Source organism: Vigna radiata, chromosome 6 (genome assembly GCF_000741045.1).
Source record: "Vigna radiata var. radiata cultivar VC1973A chromosome 6, Vradiata_ver6, whole genome shotgun sequence".
Lineage (NCBI taxonomy): Eukaryota > Viridiplantae > Streptophyta > Magnoliopsida > Fabales > Fabaceae > Vigna > Vigna radiata.
Window position 1 is genome coordinate 22,064,951 of NC_028356.1, and position 16,294 is coordinate 22,081,244.

Consider the following 16,294-nt stretch of genomic DNA (forward strand, 5'->3'; position numbering starts at 1 on the left):
AACAAGAAAGCCTCAAGAAGCAATGATACATATGCAGATTCAGATGCTGAAGTACCAAGAAATTTACAAAGTTTATGAAATCTAGAAACAATGTATCTGATTTTGCAAGCAATACAAAAGGAAGCAAAAGAAAAGGCAAAGTTGCTGCTCCTATTGACTATGGGTGTGGTAAAGAAGGCCACATTAAACCGGATTGTCCAACCTTAAAGCAGAAGCATAAAACTGAGGAAAAATTCAATCAGGACAGGAGGAAAAGCAAGCAAAGAAAGGCCTACATTGCATGGGAAGATTGTGACCCAGGAGGATCACCCAGTGATGAAGAGGATCAAAGTCTAGAGGAGGAGAAAAATCTATGTCTTATGGATGGATCAGTTAGTTCTGAAAGCAGTGACAACAACTTCAATTATTGAAGACAGGTACTATCAGTTGTTGGATGCATTTTAAGACCTTCATGCAGAAGCAATGAAGTTGCAGTACAAGGTTAACCGATTAAATAGTGAAAGAAATGATTATGAATATTGAATTGATAACCTTGTTGAAGACAATAATAAAATTGAAAATTGATCTTAATGCTACTTTACAATCTGTTGAGTATGCTAAATCAGAAGCTAAAATTATTATTAAAGATTGTAAAGATTGCTCTGCTCATATGGAAAAGATTAATTACTTAACAAGCACACTGTCAAAATTTAATCTTGGAAGATCAAACTTAGAAGTTGTTCTAGGCTCTCCAAGAAGAGTAATTAACAAACAAGGCATAAGATATACTAATAAAAGCAATAAAATTAATGCTAAGAAGTTTTCTGATCTTAGTAAACCTTCTTCTGTTACTTGTTTTTACTGCAATACTATTGGACATATTCTCAAGTCTTGTTACTACAAAAGGATTGGTGTTCCAAAGGGAAAATTCCAATGGATTCCCACGACACTGTTACTAACTCAAGAGGACCCAAATTCATATTAGTACCTGCTGCAAAACCTTATGATTTTTTTGCAGGTGTCAACACCCAATTTCGTCCGGGTGACTGAATAATAGGACTTAGTGTTTGTTTTTGTCTTATTTTATTTTATTTTCATTTCTATTTTATTTTTTAGTTTTTTGGTATTTGATTTAGCTATCTTATTATTATTAGATTTGATTTTATCTTCTATTTGAAAAAATATATATATAAAAAAATAAATAAGAAAAGAAATGAAAAAAAAGAAAGAAAATAAAACAAAAAGGAAAGAAGAACAAAAAGACACGAAAAACGTTTTGGCTGAGGGGAGGCCATGTGTGCAAAACAACGAAGGGAGACAAAGTGGTCTTAGGGAACATGGCAGAGACGTTGTTGGGATTTGGCAGAGCAGAACAAAACGGTTCCTGAGTGGAGTGGAGTAGGAAGGCGGAACGAAGAACGACAAAAAGGGTCGGGAGAGCTTTGGCCAAATAAAAAAGGAAAAAAGATAACAAAAAGAGGGTTTACTACTCAGAGAGAGGTGTGGCATTTTCAGCATTCATTTTACAAAGAGAATAGAAAAAAAAAAAAAAAAAAAAAAGAGATTGCTGGCTACATTGGGAATCAAGGAGCTGTGAGAGCAATATTTGGAACTGGCAAAGGAGAAAAGGTGACCAAAGTTCTTCAGAGAAACAGAAACAAAGGAGGGAAGCATCAAGAGGGGTTGGGGGTGATTGTAGTGAGGTTTAGCACCAAGAAATTTCTTTTCGTTTCTTCCATGACACTTAATGACCCTATCCAGAGAAACATTGCTTCTTCTTTTAATGGCTTTCAATGTCTAATCCAAGTTGTTGCTTGAGATACCACCACCATAGTCTTCACCTTTCCTCTCTCGGCCTCGACAGCCACTTCCCTTCTCACCTTTACCCAACGTCTAGTTCAATAGCCATTGTGCCTGACTCACATCATCACCCTCCACCTGCACTACACGAAATCACCAAAACATTCTCAACAGAAATCCCTCTTTCGAACCACTTCCTTCCCCCATGTGAACCTCCATCCCATGGACATGTTCCTTAGTACAACCATCCTCACAGATTCCAGAAACCACCATACACAGTCTTAAAACAAAAAGGCAGAGAACAATTCACCCAGGTCCAAACTCACACGCGCAATACCATAACAGAAACCCAAAATACCGAAGCAAGCCAAAAATCGGAAACTCTATTCATTGCCATACAACTCTGTTCCCTTGGAAAACTAAATCAAAGATGAAAGTTCAAAAAAAAGAGGAAAAGTGGTGTGGTTTGTTAGGAAGTCGGGGTGGAACGGAGAAGGTAGGTCGGAGAGGGTTTAATTCGTGGGGGTGGTGCGGTGACGGAGAGAGCGACGGCGTCATCGCGACAGCAATGGAAGTCGGCGGTGAAGGTAGAAGACGCGATTATGGGCTTGGCGGTGTTCCTGTGGCGGCGGATGCTCCGGCGGAAATTGGGTGGGCTGCGTGACTAGGGTTCACGGTGGCTTCCGAAGGCGCGGTGGTTGCACACGGTAGAGGGGTTGGCGGTTTGCGAGTGGCCGACGTCGCGGTGGCTGACCGGATGACTGGCGGTGACCGGCGGTGTTCGAGAGAGCGACCTTGCGTCTCTGGAGTTGAGAGAAGTGTCGAAATGGGGGGAGATGGTTGAACCCCTAATGAATTTCTGGTAGGGTTAAGGGGCCTTGGGCCTGACTGGTGGGCTGGCTTTTCTTCCCTGCACCACTCGTCTTCGTATCACACCCCCATCCCAATTCTACAAACAAACAAAAATGGAAAAAAAAGAACCTTGTCCTGCAACCTCCTTGCCTTCCTTGCACACTCCCTTTTTGGTTTGGGCTTAAGCCAAATCTGTCCCTAATAAAAAAAAAATTGCTTCTACACCCCTAGTTCTTCTAAATTTCTCTCCTGTCCAGTTTGGGTTTTAGCCCATTCTGTTTCTGAAAAATATGGTTTGGACACCCCCTTTTCTCATTTAGGCACCTCCATACCCTTTTTACTTACTATTTTGTTTTCTTTTTATTTTATCATTTAACACTTTATTTTATTTTTATTTAGTTATTTACTTGTTTATTTTATTTTACCTACTTTTAAATAGATATTAAAATAAAAAAAATTATTAAAAAAGGTTTAAGCACACGTGCGACCATTCGCGTCAGCCTTTTGTTAAAAACCTTTTTCTTCTTCTTTTAAAAATAAAAAAATTATTTTAAGAGGTTTAAGCACACGTGCGACCATCCGCATCAGCCTTGTGTTGAAAACCTTTTTCTCCTTCTTTTAAAAATAAAAAAGTTATTTTAAAAGGTGTAAGCACACGTGCGACCATTCGCGTTAGCCTTGTGTTAAAAACTTTTTTCTTCTTTTAAAAATAAAAAACTTATTTTAAGAGGTTTAAGCACACGTGCGACCATCCGCGTGAGCCTTGTGTTGAAAACCTTTTTCTCCTTATTTTAAAAAATAAAAAAGTTATTTTAAAAAGTGTAAGCATACGTGCGACCATTCGCGTCAGCCTTGTGTTAAAAACCTTTTTCTTCTTGTTTTAAAATTAAAAAAATTATTAAAAAAGGTTTAAGCACACGTGCGACCATTCGTGTCAGCCTTGTGTTAAAAACCTTTTTCTTCTTCTTTTAAAAATAAAATAAAAATTTAAGAGGTTTAAGCACACGTGCGAGCATCCGCGTCCGCCTTGTGTTGAAAACCTTTTTCTCCTTCTTTTAAAAATAAAAAAGTTATTTTAAAAGGTGTAAGCACACATGCGACCATTTGCGTCAGCCTTGTGTTAAAAACATTTTTCTTCTTCTTTTAAAATTTAAAATTTATTAAAAAAGGTTTAAGCACACGTGCGACCATTCGCGTCAGCCTTGTGTTGAAAACCTCTTTCATCTTCTTTTAAAAACAAAAATTGTTTTAAGAGGTTTAGGCACACGTGCGACCATTCACGTCAGCCTTGTGTTGAAAACCTTTTTCTTCTTCTTTCAAAAAATTAACAAAAAATATAAAACATCATGTTTTCAAACAATCACCCAAACATAATTAAAGAACTACGTAACCCTGATTTCTCAGTCCAACTGAGCATACGTAGGAGCAAGGTCAATCCTTGTTGGGCACAAAAATATTTTGTCTTCTTTAGAGTTTTATTTTTTAGGGGAAATTAAACATTTTGCAAACCACATCAAATTTGTGTATTTAGTTAAAGGTACTGCCTTAGGGCAGGCGTTGTGGGGGTGCTAACACCTTCCCCACACGTAACCGACTTCCGAAACCAGAATTTGGTTTTGTAGACCTTGCCTTATTTTTTATGGTTTTTCCGTAGTTTTCCAAAATAAACTATGATGGCGACTCCAACTCTTTTTCCAAAATGTTTCTTTTTTTGGATCGTCATCCCGTCGCGATTCTGGTTGTGACAACAGGTAAATAGACAGGTATGGTTGCACTAAAGGACTCAAGGAAGGTTCAAAGGATAAATCAATTACTTCTTGAGTACTAAGTGTGGTAACTGTATTTTAATTCTGTCAATTCATGCATCATTCTTAATCTGTAACATCCATATTAATGTGTGTGATTGATCTGTGCTTGATTGTGATGAAATTGATTGAAAATATGTCTTCACGCATTTTAACCGATTATGTTAGTAATGTAATCGATTAAACCTGTATCAATATCTCTCTGTTTTCAAAAATATGAGACTGGTTGCAGTCTAATCGATTCAGAAGCTAATAAAATCGATTAAGTCAAAGCACTGAGCTTTTTAGATTTTTAAATTTTCAAATGAGCCTTCTCAGAATTTAATCAATTAGGTCCTTTATTAAAAGTTTTTGCATGTGTTCTTGAGCCACATTGCTCTGTTACTTAGCCTCTAAAACCTTATTTGTGCTTTAGTGATTCTCTGTAAAATCCTTCTCTCAAATGGCTTCTTCTTCATCTACACGATGCGGTAAGAAGGTTACACAAAATGTAAGAAATGCTAGTCCAAATGGATGGATTAGTGATCACGAGGTCAGATACAAATTTTCTTGTTATAGAAAGCTCATGGTGGTGGTCCCTCACAACTTCTTGAATCTGAAAACATTCATAAATAAAGGGCTTCTCTTTCAAGAATGGATTGCACAACAGGGTCTTGCTAAATTTATTCAAATGACAAGTGATTGTTATCTTGACTTGGTAGAAGTCTTTTATGCAATTCTGAATGTTGTTAATGGCTTCAAGCAATATTCTTAAGTATTTTGAATATTGAACATGATAATACAAATGGCTTCAAGCAATATTCTTACTCTGATACAAGTTAATACATCTACTACTTGAAATTTGTTATGGCATTCATGATCTATTACATTGATTGGACTATATATATTAATAATATTTGTTTGTTATCTCTAATACTGGAATATACACAGTGATTGATCTATTAACAAATAGCTATTGCATCATGATAGGGGGAGCACTTGGTCTTTAAGAAATTTATATTGATGTATCTCTTTATGCACTTCATTTCCTATTACTTTGTATCTTTCTTGCTAATTCCCAAAGGGGGAGAAGTAAATGAAAAGTAAATGGAAGTAACTGGAAAAACAGTTTCTGGTTGTGCATCATCAAAAAAGGGGGAGATTGTTGATAGGGGGAGCAATGTGAAAGCTAAACCTAAACACTTGGGTGTTTTTGATGATGACAACAACAAAAATGTTTTAATAGTTTCTTGCACAACAACTAAAATGGTTAGTTATGTGTATTTGTTTGCTTGTGCTTGAACTGCTTGTGTTGCATACTCACTATGATTATACATTAGTCTAAATTTGTTGTATGCCTATTCATTGTTTTGAATTTCAAAACTCTTTGCACAATCCATATCTGTACGATTTAATCGATTACAATGTTTATGTAATCAGTTAGATTCATCAGATATCAACAAATGCTTAACTATGGAAACCTACAAGTTTTAACCGATTACATTATATGTTTAATCGATTAAAACTCTTGCATTTACTAAACACCTAATTGATGAGTGTTATGATGATTTTTTAAATGAAAATGTTTTCAAAATTGTTTGTGTTATACTTAACCGATTACACAGTTTTCTTAATCGGTTAAATACTATGCACACTGAAAACTGTTTTCATGATAAGTCTTAACTAACATATGGTCATATTTTGAATTGTTTTGACTTATGATATTTGTGCAATCGATTACATTAAATAAGTAATCAATTAAACCTATACTAATGTAATTCTGGTACAATAGTGTAAATTGCTTAACCGATTACATTAGTATTGTATCGATTAATATGCGTCAGACTTGAGAAAAACTATATATTGACGCATTGTACTCTGCATTAAAAACTTTTGAACATTTGATCTTTAATATCTGACAAAAGTAAGTTGAGAAAAGAATTTGCAGGTGTGCTCATTCTTCAAGAATCAAGAAATGTTGGCTTGGAAGATTTTAAGGATTCTTGAAGAAATTTCTTTGTGCTTTCTTTGGCTGATCATCATTCGCACTCTAAGGTGTTTTGTACTTGATCAGTATTATTGATTTAGCAATCTGAAGATTTTGGTTTCCCTGTTGTTGGTGGCTAGGAAGAGAAGGTGAGGTTCTAGTTTCTTTGAGAGGTGTGATGAGTCGATATTTTATTGATTTCACTTAGTTTATTGCGCTAGAATTAATCAGAGAATTGTGCTTAATTGTCCGGTATTTTCCCGTTTTTTCTAATTATGCTTAATTTGACCGGAAATTCAAATTTTAATTAATGTGAATTTTCTGAGCTAATTATTTGCATTATTATTTTCAGGGAAAATTTTGGAAACACAATTTGGGACATTTGGAGGAGACAAAATAAATTCAAGACTCTAAGATTAGACATTTTAAATTTTAGTTATCTTGTATTTTAATTGTTTAAACTTTTTGGACAAACTTGTGCATTTGGACCATTGTTGGCAAAAATATGAGGGCCCAAAATTGTAGGACACTTGGCATCCTAGGGTTTTATTTTTTTTAGGGTGGACCCCACCCCAATTTTAGGACACATGATCCTAGGAGGAGCTACAGCCGTCATTCTTTTTGGAGGACCATAGACTTTTCTCGGCAGATTTGGAGTCTTGGGGCTTGAACGTTCTTTTGGATGGAGTTTCTAATTGCATTTGATTTTGGATGAGGAAGCTCATGGTTGATTTCTTTTGCTGGTGCTCATGGTGATGTAATTTGAAATTGTTAATTTCATTGGCATATGATGTTGACGGTGATGTGATTGTTGAATGGGAGAATAACATTTCCTTGCCTTTATTTTCCTTGCCCTTTATTTTTCTTAATCTTTGGATGAGTGCTGCCACATTTCTTTTAAGCTTTCTTTGATTGAAGTTATGATTAGATAAAACGGTGTGTTGAGTTACGGCTGGAAGAGATTTGGATTTTCACACAGCTGTCTGGGTATAGATGAAGTTCATGCACAAGCTCCTTTCAATTTGTTAAGGCTGAATACTATCTTTTTGGTGAGATTCCAGCTGCTACCATTATATGTTATTTTGGCTTGTGCAACGTATTAAAAAAATAAGCTAGCTGGAACATATATTGGAAGGTGAGCTCTCGGCAATTGGAAAAATGATGGATGCAGCAACGTTCTAAAAAGGTAGTAAGCTGGTTCACGGGTTTGGATGCAACGTGGTGATTTTAATTGTGATTTATTTTGAAGATGCGAATTCCAATTAGGAAGGTGCACATGGTTTCGGCTGATGGTGGAATTTTATGAAGAATATTAATTTTTCCATTAAAAGCTTGTATTATTCTTGCTGAAGCAGAGAAAACGATGATTCAATATGGGTGAAGTGACAGCCTAATGCAAGGAAATTTTAAGAGGAGAAGCACGGAGATTTTAATTTGGAGATGAAGCAAGTTCTTTTCTTTTTCTTTGGTGAAGCACGTTATATTCCACCCTAGGAAAATGGATATGGAAGGTTACGGATGAAAGGGAATTTTGAGAAGTGTGTTGTCACGGCCTGCATCAATTGGGTCCAAGGGAGATGGGTTTCATGATTTTACAATTTTATTTAACTTATGCATTGTTGATTTATGTGCTGCTTTCAATTGCTTCCAAGTCTTTTGCATTGAATATTTCATTTCCAAGCTGCATCATGTATTCGGTTACTATACGCGCATTGTCTTTTTAATTAAAGTAGATGAATTTTAGATTTATTTACTGCATTTTTAGTTTCGGTTCCTTTATCTTTCTGCATCTTCAATTTCCTTACTTGCCTAGAGATCATTCGGTCATTTGTAGGACCGTTCGGTCTTCATGCTTTGTCCATTTATTTCGATGTTTCCAATTATGTTCGGTTGTATTTAACTTCCATTTTTATTTTATTTTAATTTAATTTTCCTTACAAGAACACTTTCAAACCCCCCCACTTCGTGTTTGACCCGATTCTCGAACCACATTTTGGTCCTTGAGAGACGACCTAGGGGTCACTCCCTAGCTATACTGCATTTCTTATTATGTAGTCAAATTTGTATGGGCCGCGACACCCATCAAGGTGTCTCAAAGGGTTTTTGCAAAAAGAGGATTGTTCTTTCTGTGTTGTATTCTTATATATTAGATTTTGAGTTGGAGAGGAGATTACATTGAGGGTCTCTATAAGTCTTGTTGTATAATTCAATCTTTATAGTGAAGAGGCTTTCAATCTCGGGTTGATTCAAAGGAGTGGATGTAGGCATTGAGGCCGAACCAGTATAAAAATCTTGGTGTTTGTCTATGTATCCCTTATCTTTTTTATTGCATTATAATATTTATTTGCTTGTGTTTCAAGAAAGTGCAAAAGATTTTCAAAGGTTTTTAAAAGAATATAATTTTTTTATAACAACCAATTCACCCCTCCCCCCACCCCCACACCTCCTATTGGTTGAGAAATAAGGCTTATGCATTCCTATAGTAACAATTATTGAAAATCTAAATCAGACTTAAAATGACTAGGAACCTAAATGTTAGAGTGAACTAAGGCAAAAAGGAACGAATCACGTTGGGATGATGGCTATCCAGAACACTCGCCATGAGGAGATATGTACACATCTCAAGAGCCTTAATGAGAGGATTTTCGGTTTAGAAAGGCATTTTGATAGTGATGTTAGTGATGAATTTTAGATTTGCCTTGTTGGTTTATTTTCCTTCATTATTGTATGCCTTGTTCAATTAAAAATTAAATAATATTGTGCCTTCATTGTTTGTTTTAATTTGCCTTGCTTAATTATGCATACATGCTTTTATTAAGGGTGAGTATTATTTTCACTTAAAAAATTTATTAACACAACCTTTTTATTCTGATAAAAAAGGGGGAGAAAATAGTTTAAAGTTTATTTTTTCTTCTAATGCTCTCTCTTCTTTCATGAGTTGTGTTTTTCCCAGATTATTAAAAAGCTTTAAACTTGGAGGAAGTTATGATCATCATCAAAAAGGGGGAGAATGTTAGCAAAATGACAAAGATGAAGTTTTGATGATGTACAACTTTGCACAATACAAGATCCAAGAAGACTATTTGAAGTTTTATTATGTTAAAAGCTTTTGTAATGATCATAGTTGATGTGCTTTTGTTTAGATATGTAATAGGGTTTGATTCCTGAACTTAATAAGTGGTTATTTGCTGTTTAGAATCAAACACAAGTTGTTTTAATCGATTAAACCAAGTTATAATCGATTAAAACGAGGCTAGCACTGAAAACCCAAGTGGCTCTGGAATAATCGATTAATTCATGCTTTAATTGATTAGCTAATCGATTAAAATCAATCGATTAAAATCAATCGATTAAAATCAAGAATAATCAATTAATACTAGCCGTTAGAGGTTTCAGATTTGAAAAACTAGCCGTTGTACTCATTTTAATCGATTAACACTAATTTTAATCGATTAAATGCGTTAAATGGCCATTTTCGAGGAATGGAAGAGTATTGGCCTAAGTCTATAAATTGGCTCACTGTTTCTTTCAAAGACAACTCTTCCCTTGCACTCTAAACATCTAAAATCATTGAGAACAGTGTGTTGTTGCTAAAGCTAAAGAAACTCTTGTCTGCAAAGTTGTGAAGTGCTATAGCGCTGACAGAGAAATAGTTGGTATCAGCCAAAGAGTATAACGCAGCGGAATAAAACTTAAAGTAGCGGAAAGCGTGTTCGGTCACTTTCTAAATTAAAATGGACAGTTTTCAGAAATAAATTTTCTATGAGAAAAATTATCGAACAGTTGATGTGCAAATAAAAGTAAAGAGTGTAGAGAGTAGAAAAATCACACAAGTAATTTTTATACTGGTTCGATTCAAAAGAATCTACGTCCAGTCGTTAATCACTATAAAAAGTGATTAACAGTTTCACTAAAAGCAATTTTACAGATTACAACAGAAGTGAATAAAATTATGAATAACCTTCCTTCGACGAACGAATCGAAAGATGAAAACTCTGCCAACTCAAAGAGAACCGCTCTGACTATCGACAAACGAAACGCGAGCTTCTCCTATTCACGAGAGCAGGCAGAGCACCTTACTAACTCGAAGAGAACCGCTCCGACTATCGACACACCAAAACGCGAGCTTCTCCTATTCACGAGACTAGGCAAAGCACCTTGCTAACTCGAAGAGAACCGCTCCGACTATCGACACACGAAACGCGAGCTTCTCCTATTCACGAGACTAAGCAAGGGAATTGAACTATAGGTTTTGAGAACTTCCTCTGATAAACAGTATTCTCCAAAAACTCTCTATTCAACAACATTACTTCTGAAGTTCTCAAAAGTCCAATATATAGCCAGCTAGTCTGAATATGAAAGGTCAAGTCCCAACTGCCAGTAATAATCGATTATTGTAAGTGATAATCGATTATTCAAGTCCGTTATAGGTTTTTCAAAAACATTTTTTCAAAAACAGACTTGTGATAATTGATTATTTGGAGTGATAATCGATTATTCCAAAAAGACTCAGGATAATCGATTATTGCTCCACATAATCGATTATTTCAGAACTTTATCTAAAATACAAGTTTTACAAATTTTAAGGATATTCCTACTACATTTATTCTACTAAGTGCTTTTAAAACATATTTCTAAAATATTCTTCAGGTTAAAATTCTTGTAGCATCATCAAAACAATTTACTTCAAGATTTACCAATGCTCCACATTGGTAACAAACGTGCCACGCGCATAAAGGACACCGCCAAGGGGTGGAGACGAAATCGCACCCACCATCAGGCGGTGGACTTATGGGCATGGGCTTATTTTTAGTTATTTTCCTGTGTTATAAATACATTTGCATGACCCAGGGCATGTATCTTTTGGCAGAGAAGACTCAAAAACATGGTTTTCACACCTTGGAGGCAGATTTTGGATGCGAGAGCTCCAATATTACAAATTTAGGGTTATCTTTTATCTTCTTCCCATTCAATTCATCTAGTTTCACCATGACTATGGTGAACTAAACCCTTTGTTGTTGGGGAATGATGTAACTCTTTGAAACTCTCTTATATCAAATTTCTTATTTTATTCATATACTTGGTTCATCAATAGTTTGAGTTTTTCTTCCATTCTTATTAGTGCTTTGTTTAAGACGTTATTCAAATGCATTACCTTTGATTCTTTCTATATGGAGACGTATAGTTAGGTCTAGACATGAAAAACTATTCTTGATAATGAATATTGCCTAGAGATAGAATTAGGAACATCAATTGCCTTAAGCTTCTGTGTGTAATGCATGACCAATTACTAGGGAGACTAGAGATAGTAAACTAGTGATTATGATTAGGCTTTTTTTGCCGAGAGATCGGGTTTATAGTAAAATAGAGAGTGGCATAAACATTGACAACGAAGTCGAATTTAATAAGAATAATAGATATTTGAGAATGAATTAGGATGAAATCGTAAACCCCAACAACACCATTAATCCATATCTTTTTCTTGCCAATTGATGAAAATCCTTGCATACATGTTTATTTCTTGTTTCGCATTTAAAACCCAACTTACCGTTTGTTCAAGTCTTATGATTTCCATTAATCACATGAACGTTTAGGCCTAAGAGTCCTTTGGGAGACGATACTCGGACTTACCGTTTATTTATTACTTGATACGATTTGGTACACTTGCCAGGGTGTTAACACCTTTACTCTAGTGTGAATATCTCCATTGATCAGCTTCAAGTTGTGATAGAACACTTTCACGAGATCAGGATACCAGTATCCTTTCATTTGGACCAATGATGAAAGACCATGAGATTGTAACCACAACCTTCTCTTTTGAATAGATTTAGATCAAGATACTTTAGAGTGACCACAACCTTGATAGTTCCATGAATAAACCTTTCTCTAACATCATCATCAGTTATCCAACTCGTAGGAGATGCTTCCCTTTCAGAAGATGAAATTACCTTAGATCTTTTTGAGGAAGGAGATGCCATTTTCAGAGTAAACTGTGATGACTCCCTCTCAGAGTATTCTAGGGTTGTGCATACAACTCGTGTGATTTTGAGTTAGTGCCAGATATCAGACATTTTACAGCCATTAAAAAATTCGAACAAAAATAATTCTAGTTGAATTCATTAAACACATAGTTGACTACTGTATGTCATAGGAAATTCAAAAACAGAGTTTAAAACATACAGAGAACATAGTCGAATTAATTAATAATGCAGTCGACTAAGACTTGTGAAAACAGTTTTTCACACACATTCAATCAATTAAGCTTACAAACATTCACTCATGCAATCAAACATCAACAACCAATCAACTCAAGCATAATGTAGCAGAATGATACAATTTACCCATTGTAGATACTCAAGATTTTGATTTTCCAAAGTGATTCATTCTTGAGTTCATACTGCATCTACTAGATATCTTGCAAAACAAATCAAGTTTTGGTTGCTGGTACCCATTTTACTTTGGGTCCTTGATTGTTAGTTTTTGTCAGTTGTTCCTTTGGTTTCCATTGTTAAGTCCCTAACAAGTGTACCAGATCGTTATTAAGTAATATAAATGGGTAAGTCCAAGTATCGTTTTCCCAAAGGACTCTTAGACCTTACTTTTCATGTAAACTAATCGTGTAAGACTTGAGAAAAGAATTAGTTTGGGGTTTGTATGCAAAGAACAAAAGTAAACATGCAAATGCAATGATTAAATTGGCTTTAAGAAAATATGGGTGAATGGAGTTGTTGGGGTTTGCAATGTCATCTTATCCACCCTCATATATCTACTCTCCTTATTTAATTAGCTTATTTATATTGTCATGCAAACTTTCTTAGTCTACCCTTAACCCAATCCCTTGGTGAAAAGAGCCTATTACTAATTATCGGCTTGTTATCCCTAGCCTCCCCTAGTAATTAATATTGCATGATAAGCGGAAGCAAAATATAATTGATCGTCCTACCCCTATCCCTAGGCGGTATTAACATAATCAAGGAATTTAACACCAATTCATGACATTACTATACGTCCCCGTATCAATAAAGACAAACAACATTTACCGAATGAGTTAAACGATAAAAGCATTAAGCAAAGGTGAAGAACCCAACAATTGATAAATCAAGCATATGCAAGCATATAAAATAAATAAGAATTTGGATATATGAGAGTTTCAAAGGATTACATTGTTCCCCAACAACCTAGGTTTTAGTTCACCATTATCATAGTGAATCTAGATGAAATATAATGAAAGAATGGAAGAAATAACCCTAAACTTGGTAGATTGGAGCCTAAGCATCCAAGGAACCTCCTCAAAGGTGTGTGGAATAGCTCTGGACATTTCTCTCTGCCAAAAGAATATGTTTTTATTCACATTGGGGCTATATATAAGCCCAAAAAGATAACAGAAAGATTACAGAATCTAGCTAATAAAAACAGACAACCGCCCAGGCGCCTAAGTTCATCGCTCAGCGGTTTCCCTCTAGCCGTTTTGACCGCTCAACGGTTAGTTTTACCACTGAGCGGTTTCCCTCTAATTGCTCTGAGCGCTCAGCGGTCCATTCTGGTGCTCAGCGACTCACTTGACCCTTCTTTTCATCATTTTTCTCCTTCTTTCATGGGTCTAAGTCCACCTTACTTCACTTCCACCTTCAATTAACCTTAAAACCCTGTAAAACAATGTAAAACAAGCATAATATCTTTAAAACCAACTTTTGACTCTCACAAGACACAACTAAGTGTTTTACTTGATTTAAAGCTCATTCTAAGCCATAAAGGGTGTGTTTTAATATCAAATTTAAGTATGAAAATAACGGTTTTTAGACCGTTATCATCCACACATAGATTCCTTTTGGAACACCGACATTTCTATAATAACAGTTTCTAACATTGTGACCAACACAATTGCAATAAAAACATGCATTCTTGACAGGTTTGCTTAAATCAATAAATCTCTTTGCATTGGTTCTGTTAGACTGTGCTTATATCCTATTCCTTGTCTACATATAGCTTTGCCAGAGGATTTTAGTACAACATTTAAATTTTCTCTACCTTGAGTGAATTTGGCTAGTGTGCTAGTCAAGTAATCTATTTTCTCAATGTGTGTAGGACATTTTTCACAAGGTTTTTCTACTGTAATAGTTTCAATTTTAATTTCCTTAGCAGGTAACAAAGCATCATTCAATTCCTTTTCTAATTTCTCATTTTCAGAAACAATTTATTAATTCTATATTCATAATCTCCCCTTTCAGAGTTCAGTCGATTAACCTTGTACTCTAGTAGCATTGCTTCAGCATGTAGTTCTCTGAATACTTCCAATAGTTGCTGATACTTCACTTCTATTGGTTGATTCTCGAATTCAGAATCACTGTCATTCCAACCATGTAGCAAATTTTGGATTCTTCCTCTTGATCTGCATCCTCATCATTATAGCTTTCAGAATCTGTATTCTTCCAAGCAATGTATGCTCCTTTTTGCTTCATGCTTCTGTCTTGAGGGAATCTTTTCTTTCCTTTCTGCTTAGGCTTCAATTTTGGACATTCAAGCTTGATATGTCCTTCCTTTCCACATTCGTAACATTGGATAACTTTTGTTTTGAAGCTTCTCTCTTTACTTTGACCTGCATGTTAGTAAGTTGACTATCATTTTGCATAAGTCGACTAAACTTTCTTACCATCAAGGTCATCAGTTCTTTTTTGTCCATGTCTGCATTTGAGTTCTCTATCTTTGAGTTATTCTTGTTTGTAGCCTTCAGTACAATGGACTTCTTTTCCTCAATCTCATCTTCATCCTTTGATCTACCAAGTTCCAATTCATGTTCTCGTAACTTGCCAAACAAGGTAGCCATGTTCATGCTTGTAAGGTCTTTGGACTCAGAGATTGCAGTGACTTTTGGTTGCTAATTTTTGTTCAGACTCTTCAAAATCTTCATGTTGATCTCATCTTTATCAAACACTTTCCCGAGAGCCATAAGATGATTAACTATGTGTGTGAATCTTTTCTGGACATCATAGATAGTCTAACCAGCCTTCATCTTGAAAGGTTCATACTCTTGTATTAAAGAATTTTTCCTTGCTCTCTCCACTTCATTTGTGCCTTCATGTGTCACATCTAAGACATCCCACATTTCCTTTGCAGATTTGCATTCAGGGATCCTGAAAAATTCATCAACTATTAGTGCAGAAGAAATAATATTTTTAGCCTTAATATCATTCTAAGCTTTTCTATTTTCATCAACAGACCATTCAGTAAAAGGTTTTATAATAGTTTTTTCATCAAAAGTTTTAGTAGGCACAAAAGGATCATTCAAGGTTGAATCCCAAATTCCTTTCTCCACAGATTCAAGAAAGACTTGCATTCTGATTTTCCAAAAAGGATACTTTTCACCAGCAAACAAAGGTGGTCTATTTGTTGAAGCACCTTGACCAAAATTTTGAAAACAGGAAGTCATCCCTAGGTTTATAGTCGATTCAATGAAAAACAGAGTCGACTAGTTTTTCAAATATTTTATGAAAACCAGCTCTGGTGCCAATGGTTGGAAAACAGGTAGGCTTCTTTTTACACCAAGAGGGGGGTGAATTGGTGGTTTTTCGAAATCAAAGTCTTTTTGCAATCTTTTATACAAAGTAAACAACTTTACAAACTTTCTTGAATTGCAAGTAATGAAAATTCGTGTGCAGCAAAAAATCGTAGTTGACTATGCAGATAATAAAGTCGATTGTATGCAAAAGAGCAGGGATAAAGAATTCAAACATTGGTTTTTATACAGGTTCGGCCTCAATGCCTACATTCAGTGTCCTTCCTGTACCAGGAAGAAAATGCACTATAATGTTCAAGGTTTTTACAACAAGGCTTTTATAGAAGACCTCCACGTCAAAAATATAAAACACCTTTCTAACTCTCTAACCAAAATATA